The sequence below is a fragment of the Octopus sinensis genome, linkage group LG14, assembly GCF_006345805.1.
Source record: "Octopus sinensis linkage group LG14, ASM634580v1, whole genome shotgun sequence".
Taxonomy (NCBI): domain Eukaryota; kingdom Metazoa; phylum Mollusca; class Cephalopoda; order Octopoda; family Octopodidae; genus Octopus; species Octopus sinensis.
In genome coordinates this window covers 17,664,981-17,672,480 of record NC_043010.1, presented here as the reverse complement: position 1 = coordinate 17,672,480, position 7,500 = coordinate 17,664,981, and the positions used below count along the sequence as shown (strand labels likewise).

Genomic DNA, 7,500 nt, shown 5'->3' with positions numbered 1-7,500 from the left:
AGAGGTTTTTCGGTTTCAAAGGAAAAGAAAAGGAGAGGTAGAAAACCTTTATTAAATGTTTTACCTATTGAATTTTGATATTAGTTGATGTTTTTTGAAAGAAATTTATCCTTACAAAATAAAAAGAAATTTATTGAAATTCTAAACATTCATATCAACGTTTTGGCGCCCGTTTGCCACACAGAGGTTATACATTTCTGGGGTTCTGTTTCATTATTTTGCTTTCACACATTTACGTCTGACTTTATTCCAAGAGGTAGATGTTTCGGTTAATATAGGGCGTAACAAATATCAGAAAATCAAAAAAAAAATGTGTGTAATAGGTGTAAAACAACTTCCTATGAACGAATATGAAAAAAAAAATTCGCGCACGCGAAAGGGGGGTGGGGGAGAGGCCTCGGAAAATTCACATCGGGAAGTTCCGAAAGCGTCTGAGGAGCTGACCCGGGCACCAAAACAAAAAAAAAATAGTGTAATATGTGTAAAACAACTTGCTCTAAACGAATATGACAAAAAAAAATGCGCTCTCGCGAAAGAGGGGTGGGGGAGAGGCCTCGGAATATTTATATCGGGAATTTCCGAAAGCGTCTGAACCGGGCACAAAAACAAAAACAAAAACAGCGTAATAGGTGTAAAACAACTTGCTCTAAACGACTATCATGAAAAAAATGCGCGCTCGCGAAAGGGGGGTGGGGGAGATGCTTCGGAAATTTCCCATCTTCAGTCCACGGCCTTTAAACTAAGAAAAAATAGTGTAATTGGCGTAAAACTACTTGTTCTAAACGATTATCAAGAACACACACTCACACATGAATCATAAACTCCGTATTTCGCAAAAAAAAAAAATAAAGAGAAGAAATTCTGGAAAAAGTGAAGAAATGTTGGATCTCATTCCTTGGTTAAAGCTATTTTAAACATTAAATTTATGCTTTTCTTTGAAATAGTTCAGATATATGCAATTCTCACTTATTAAGATGCATTTTCAGAAAAAAAGAGACAGAAAAAATTATTATTTTGTGTCAATCCTTCCCTAATTATCCTTTATTAATTAGTTTTGGCGTGTATTTTTTTCCCAAATTATTTTTTCACCTTACAACACTGTTTAGTAAAGCAATTAATTATCTTATAATTTGCATATTTGACTTATTAATCAAAATTCTCTAGATAATATATACTAAGTAATGCATCCTTCATTATGTGTTCCGTTCTGTATTATGCATGCGTGACTGTTTGTATGTAAGTGTGTTTAACTGTGCACATGAATGTGAATATTAAAGAACATATTTATTTACTATGATTGTTATTTTCAGAACAAATAAATCTTTTGGCTGTTATGTTATTGATGTTATTATTATTGCTAGTTAAAGGGTGGTGACTTGGCTGAATATTTGAGTTGTAGTATGTAGTTGTGTTAGTCAATATTCTGAGTTCAAATCCAACTCATTTCTTTATCATCATTATCGATGGACCACTCAAAGAGGTATGTATACATTATCATTTTCGTAACATAATTTCTGTAGTATTTCAAGATGTTTCTGAGACGTATTTTGATTCACATGCGGAGATCCAACATTTCTTCACTTTTTCCAGAATTTCTTCTTTATTTTTTTTTTTTGCGAAATACGGAGTTTATGATTCATGTGTGAGTGTGTGTTCTTGATACTCGTTTAGAACAAGTAGTTTTACACCAATTACTATTTTTTCTTAGTTTAAAGGCCGTGGACTGAAGATGGGAAATTTCCGAAGCATCTCCCCCACCCCCCTTTCGCGAGCGCGCATTTTTTTCATGATAGTCGTTTAGAGCAAGTGTTTTACACCTATTACGCTGTTTTTGTTTTTGTTTTTGTGCCCGGTTCAGACGCTTCGGAAATTCCCGATATAAATATTCCGAGGCCTCTCCCCCACCCCTCTTTCTCGAGAGCGCATTTTTTTTTCATATTCGTTTAGAGCAAGTTGTTTTACACATATTACACTATTTTTTTTGTTTTGGTGCCCGGGTCAGCCCCTCAGACGCTTTCGGAACTTCCCGATGTGAATTTTCCGAGGCCTCTCCCCCACCCCCCTTTCGCGTGCGCGAATTTTTTTTTCATATTCGTTCATAGGAAGTTGTTTTACACCTATTACACACATTTTTTTTTTGATTTTCTGATATTTGTTACGCCCTATATTAACCGATGTTTCCTGAATAGAGCGATGGATAGCCGCGGGCGGATCACAGGTTCTAACTCTTATATCTGTGTAAATCTTGTATATATATATCCGATATACATTAATAAAGATAAGTTTAACTCATTAAATTAACGCGTAACATCTTCATTAATGCCGCCACTGAATTTAGAACGTTTATATTACTTATGGTGGGGGCACATGGCCTAGTGGTTAGAGCAGCGGACTCGCGGTCGCGGGTTCAAATCTCGGACCAGGTGATGTGTGTTTATAAGCGAAAACACCTAAGCTCCATGCGGCTCCGGCAGAAGGTAATGACGAGACTCCTGCTGACACTTTCGCCACAGCTTTCTCTCACTCTTTCCTCCTGCATCTTGCAGCTCACCTGCGACGGACCGGTGTCTCGTCCAGGTGGGGAACCTATACGCCAAGGAAACCGGGAAACCGGCTCTTATGAGCCAGGCATGGCTCGAGAAGGAACAAACAATATTACTTATGAGGTATTCTATATTTTTAAGCTAAAGTGTAGTTGGGTCTCAAAGGGGCGATATAAACCTAGCAATATGTGTTTTATAGTGATAACAAAATTTCCATTCAAATGCCAGTCACCGGACGATTTCTGATCATTTTAATTCGTAGTGGAAACGCGACCTATGTCGCAAATAGGTATGCGAATATAGAATAAATTTTGATTGAAAAATTTACTATATTTTGTACATACGAGTATATTAGCGTGGAATAAAGTCTTGCCATTTGCTCAAGCACGTCTACGCCTATCCTATTTTCGTTATAAAAACGTATGGTGTCAGGCTTCTTGGGATTATTTTCAGAAGGAACTTCTACATGTTGGTTCTCAAAACAACAACAGACTTTGGTTTTTTGCACTGGTACGATGTAAATGTGACAGTAGGCTTCTCTGCATTTCAAAACCACAGTTCCATGGACTGGTTTCACCTGTTTTACTGTTTCTGGTAATTCCCTTCTGTTCTGACGAATTGTTCCAACTACTATATTTTTTTTTAACAGTTGGTGCAAACAACCTATAATTTTTAATGTATATAGATATCATAAAACTAGGAAAGGTCAAGCATCATAATGTCAAAATCTACAATAGTTTTTGAATCGAGTGCAATTAAGGTTTCAAATTGCGTCACTTTTTCCAGAATTTCTTCTCTTTATTAATTTTTTTTTTGCGAAATATGTACAAAAATACGGAGTTTATGATTCATGTGTGAGTGTGTGTTCTTGATAATCGTTTAGAACAAGTAGTTTTACACCAATTACACTATTTTTTCTTAGTTTAAAGGCCGTGGACTGAAGATGGGAAATTTCCGAAGCCTCTCCCCCACCCCCCTTTCGCGAGCGCGCATTTTTTTTTATCATATTCGTTTAGAGCAAGTGTTTTACACCAATTACACTATTTTTTTTTTGTTTTGGTGCCCGGGTCAGCCCCTCAGACGCTTTCGGAAATTCCCGATATAAATTTTCCGAGGCCTCTCCCCCACCCCTCTTTCGCGAGAGCGCATTTTTTTGGTCATATTCATGCCCGGGTCAGCCCCTCAGACGCTTTCGGAACTTCCCGATGTGAATTTTCCGAGGCCTCTCCCCCACCCCCCTTTCGCGTGCGAGCATTTTTTTTTCATATTCGTTCATAGGAAGTTGTTTTACACCTATTACACACATTTTTTTAAAAATTTTCTGATAGGCGTAACGCTTTATATTAACCATGCACTCAATCCTTCTTGTGTTAACATATTTCTAAAGTTGTCACCCGCTTACTCTGGGGTTCACAAAGACAGTGCTATAGGTAGGGGTAATGTGCTAAGTTCAAAATTTGTTGGATCTACTCTTTTACTTGTTTCAGTCATTTGACTACGGCCATGCTGGAGCACCGCCTTTAGTCGAGCAAATCGACCCCAGGACTTATTCTTTGTAAGCCCAGTACTTATTCTATCAGTCACTTTTGCCGAACCACTAAGTGACGGGGACGTAAACACACCAGCATCGGTTGTCAAGCAATGCTAGGGGGACAAACACAGACACACAAACATATGCACACACACTTATATATATATACATATATACGACAGGCTTCTTTCAGTTTCCCTCTACCAAATCCACTCACAAGGCATTGGTCGGCCCGGGGCTATAGCAGAAGACACTTGCCCAAGATGCCACGCAGTGGGACTGAACCCGGAATCATGTGGTTGGTTAGCAAGCTACTTACCACACAGCCACTCCTGCGCCTGTGGAAGAATTCCTTTCAAAATTAATTTATGTATATATATATATATATAATTTGAACATGCAGGAGTGGCTGTGTGGTAAGTAGCTTGCTTAGTTCCGGGTACAGTACCATTGCGTGGCACCTTGGGCAAGTGTCTTCTATAGCATCGGGCCGACCAAGCCCATCGTATATATATCAGATTTCAAAATGTATTTAAGTGGCAGTTGAGTTCTTGATAATTGAATTTTATAGAGATTACAAAATATTTTTAACGGCGGTGCATCCGCATGTCCACAGCTCTGAGCTGAAACTAAAACAGAAAAAAAAAGAAAGAAAAAGAAAATATATATAGTAAGAGAATAATAGAATATATGTGTGTGTGTGTGTATGTGTGTTTATATATGTGTGTGTGTGTATATATACATATATATTTATGCTTGCATGTATCTATATATGTATATCTATCTACTAAATAAATATGTGTGTGTGTATATATATATATATATATATGCATATATATATATATATATATATATATATATATATATATATATATATATATATATATATATATATATGTATATTCTTTTATTCTTTTACTTGTTTCAGTCATTTGACTGCAGCCATGCTGGAGCACCACCTTTAGTTGAGCAAATCGACCCCAGGACTTATTCTATGTAAGCCTAGTACTTATTCTATCAGTTTCTTTGCCAAACCACTAAGTTACGGGGTACGTAAACACACCTGCATCAACTGTGAAGTGATGTTGGGGGGACAAACACAGACACACAAACATACATACACACACACACACATATATATACAATGAGCTTCTTTCAGTTTCCATCTACCAATTCCACTTACAAGGCTTTGGTCAGCCCGAGGCTATAATAGAAGACGTTTGCCTAACGTGCCACACAGTGGGACTGAACCCGGAACCATGTTGTTGGTAAGTAAGCTACTTACCACACAACCACTCCTGTGCCTATATTATACACACATGCATACATACATACATATACACACACACACACACACATATATATAAATCAAAATTTCTGACGTGGCCTATAACAGTACTGCCTGATTGGCACTTGTGCCAGTGGAACATTAAAAGCACATCCAAGAGTGATTGTTGCCAGGGCCACTGACTAGCTCCCATCTCGGTGACACGTAAAAAGCACCATTCAAGTGTGATCATTGCCAGCATCGCCTTAATGGCACATGTACCAGTGGCACTTGAAAAACAACATTTGAGCATGGTCGTTGCTAGTGTCGCCGGACTGGCTCCCGTGCAGGTAGCACGTAAAAACACCTTCTGAGTATGGTCATTGCCAGAACCGCCTGACTGGCCCTCATGCTGGGGGCACGTAAAAGAACCCACTACACTCTCAGAGTGGTTGGCACTAGGAAGGGCATCCAGCTGTAGAAACTTTGCCAGATTAGATTGGAGCCTGGTGCAGCCTTCTGGCTCGCCAGTCCTCAGACAAATCGTCCAACCCATGCTTGCATAGAAAGCAGACGTTAAACGATGATGATGATATATATATATATATATATATATAGAATAAAGAATTATCCAAAATTCTGACTGCCTCCTTTTTCTCAATATACAATATCTGTATGTGTATGTGTGTGTATATCTTTATATATATATATGTAGTGATGAATTCCAAATAGAAGTGGGTGCTTTTATGTGTCACTGGCATGAGGGCCAGTCTGGCGGTACTGGCAACGGCCACGTTCAAATGGGGTTTTTTATGTGCCACCCACACAGGAGTCAGTCCAGCGGCACTGACAACGACCTCGCTCGAATGTTTTTTTCACGTACCAGTAAGGCGACGCTGGTAACTATCATGTTCTAATGGTGCTTTTTATGTGCCACTGGCATGGAAGCCAGACAGCCGCTCTGGCAGTGATCCTGCTCAGATGGAGCTGTTAGCGTTCCACTGGAATGGGTGCCAGTCATCAAATTTGGTTCAATTTCAATTTCACTCGCTCCAACAGGTTTTCGCAAGCAGAGTTTAGTGTCCAATGAAGGGAGGTTGGCATGGGTGCCAGTCATCGGGTTCGATTTCAAATTCAATTTCGATTCCACTTGCTTCAACAAGTCTTCACAAGCAGAGTTTTGTGTCCAAAGAAAGAAAGATATGCATAAGTGGGCTGGCTACATCCCTATATATATATTTTGTGTATATATGTATCTCTTTTACTCTTTTACTTGTTTCAGTCATTTGACTGCGGCCATGCTGGAGCACCGCCTTTAGTCGAGCAACTCGACCCCGGGACTTACTCTTTTTGTAAGCTCAGTACTCATTCTATCGGTCTCTTTTTGCCGAACCGCTAAGTAACGGGGGACATAAACACACCAGCATCGGTTGTCAAGCAATGCTAGGGGGACAAACACACACACACACGCATATATATATATATATATATATATATATATATATATATATATATATATATATATACATATATACGACGGGCTTCTTTCAGTTTCTGTCTACCAAATCCACTCACAAGGCTTTGGTCGGCCTGAGGCAATAGTAGAAAACACTTGCCCAAGGTGCCACACAGTGGGACTGAACCCAGAACCATGTGGTTGGTAAACAAGCTACTTACCACACTGCCACTCCTGCGCCTATGTATGTATATATATATATATATATATATATATATATATATATATATATATATATATATGTGTGTAGGTGTGTCTATATTATATATTTCTCATTGTTATATATGACTGTTGTTGACAGTGACTTCAAAGTTTTGTCCAGCTATACCATCATCGGACAATGATGCATTAGAGTAAGTCTTCCCTTTGTATAGTCTCTGCTGAATTCAAATCATTTTGGGTTTGAGTCGGGTGGTGATTAGGTTTTTACTCTTCAAAAATAGAGAGAACCCATGAGATTAATGTAAGATTGAACACACACACACGTGTATGGTTTAGAAAACCTTCAAACTGACTAAACACACACACGCACACAGACGAATATACACTCAACAACCCTTCTGCCAGTGCTGTGGTAATTAATAACTCCAAAACAACAACAACCACAAACAAAATTGTCTTGTTTCGACAGTTTGAAGGTTTT

At 38.6% G+C, this 7,500-nt stretch overlaps 1 protein-coding gene and 1 long non-coding RNA gene across 5 annotated transcripts in view; one reads left to right on the top strand and one right to left on the bottom strand.

Moving 5' to 3' along the window:
• LOC115219080 (cytochrome P450 3A24-like) overlaps positions 1-7,500 on the bottom strand; it is a 119,868-nt gene that overhangs the window by 55,095 nt on the left and 57,273 nt on the right. The window lies entirely within an intron of this gene.
• The window catches only part of LOC115219081, a 69,655-nt gene that overhangs the window by 15,645 nt on the left and 46,510 nt on the right, over positions 1-7,500 (top strand). The window contains exon 1 of one of the 3 annotated variants that reach the window (XR_005001815.1): positions 1-37. This exon is cut by the window's left edge and continues 111 nt beyond it. The exons of the other annotated variants lie outside the window; for them this stretch is intronic. This is a non-coding gene — a long non-coding RNA (uncharacterized LOC115219081). The remainder of the gene's footprint in view (positions 38-7,500) is intronic. 3 annotated transcript variants of the gene reach the window in all.